Here is a 1,876-nt window from a genome sequence, read left to right on the forward strand (position 1 = left end):
GTGGGGTCACTGTGAGTCAGAACGACCACAGTGAAAGCACGTTTTTGCTATGTGTTTTGTTTTGCTTTATCTTCTCTATGCCGTGTGAGGAGTGCTATCACATATTTGATTCTTGACCAAGAAGTGGTTCCTGTCAACAGGAAAGCAAAGACAGAAAATGAGCCAGTTAACTCTGAGATGATCTCACCTCGCCGTGTCCCCACCCACCCCACATGTGTCAGAGTACAACTGTGCTGCTCAGGCTGTCCAGTGGCTGGCCTTTCAGAAGGAGACTGCCAGACTTTCTTTCGAGGTGTCTCTGGGTAGATGTGGCCCCCCAGCTGGTCAGGTAGCAACTGAGACCTGTAACTCTGTGCACCACCCAAAAAACCCCTTTAATTTATGCCTGCTTTTGACCACTATTCAGTGCCTCCAGATGATGTGTGCATATAGATATGTAGAGTGATACACATACATGTGGTTCAGAGTTCATAATGATCATCTGAGAAGATTTAGTTTAATTCAAACTACCTTCTGCTAATCAAATCAAAACTCCCATCTGAGAAAATCCACTTAAAAGATACATTTTAGGTGATGTGTGTGTACGCTCTAAAATTTGAAAGTTGCTGTCTTAATACGCTTCTGTGCTTAGTTTTACCTGTTAAGAAGTCATCTTCCTCACCACAGAGCAGAATTTCAACTCTTCAGGTACTTGCATCACACTTTGTAAAATCCTACAAACAGGGTAACATTCTGGTTTCCCAAAGTATGTTCTGGATTCCTACAGTTCCCTCGCTCCAGTTTATGGAACGTTCAGTTCCATTAATGCAACATTCTAGAAAATGAACATTTGTAGTGACCTATAGGAGATCAGTCTTGTGAGGGAGATGGGGTCAGGGAGGAGAGGGAGCTTACAAAGGGGCGTGAGAGACCGTTGAAGTGTTAAATGTGACCATTATCTTGATGGCGGGGCACGGTTTCCTGGGTGTAGACATGCATCAAAAGGTGCAGTTTCTTGTACTTCAGTTACAGTAAAATAGAAGTGTGTTACAGAATGAGGGGCGAGAGAGGAAACCAGGGGACTTCCAAACATTGGTGGCAAAATCCCATTCTATTTTGTTCCATTTTCCACGGACTTTTGGAAGGCCTTTCTGATTTTGGCTGAGTGGAGAAGATCAAGGCTCTGAGACAGGATGGAGAGGGGTGTTGTAACATGGGGTCCAAGAGTGGGGATTCGGTCAGGCCATAGAAAGCCTGGCTGGGGGTCTCCATGCCAGAGCTCTAGTGCTTGAGGCTACTTTCAGGAGTGTGCTTGCTGCGCTATCTTGTATGCTTCTACTGTTTCCACAGCCAGGCAGTAGGGCTTGCTACTTCCTCAAGAGTCTAGTCCTTTCTTTTCGGAAAAGAAAATCCCATAAAGACCTTCCAAGACTAACCATCCTAGAGCAGGGCTTTGGGTTTCCCCTATGGCCGCGGCTGGGCAGTGATTGAGAGCTCACCTGCTACGCAGACTTCAGCGGTTTTGCTTCTGTAAAAAGTGCAAGAACTACAGCCTTGAAACAAGTTCGATTCTGCCCTACGGAGTTCCGCTCTGAGTCGGAAGCAACTGGAGACAACTGTAATGTTTTGTTGGTTGGTTGTTTTTATGGCGGGGGCGGGGGTGGGGTGGCGCGGGTTGGTTGGGAGTGGTACTCCAGTTACTGTCCTGGAAGCGGTTTCTTTCAAATAGCAGGTGAAGGAGGCTGGGGGACCCCCAAAACCAGCTAGCGACTTTTGGCTACATCAATGAATTTCCAGCCAAGCGGACGGGCGTATAAGCTGATGCACAGTTGGGGTGGGCAAAGATTGCTGAGCGGGAAGCTCAGACCACCAGCCATCTCGCCTGGCGGCCCCTGAA

The sequence above is a fragment of the Echinops telfairi genome, unplaced genomic scaffold (assembly GCF_000313985.2).
Source record: "Echinops telfairi isolate 266 unplaced genomic scaffold, ASM31398v2 ScPeMD7_18;HRSCAF=68, whole genome shotgun sequence".
In the NCBI taxonomy this organism is placed as follows: Eukaryota; Metazoa; Chordata; class Mammalia; order Afrosoricida; family Tenrecidae; genus Echinops; species Echinops telfairi.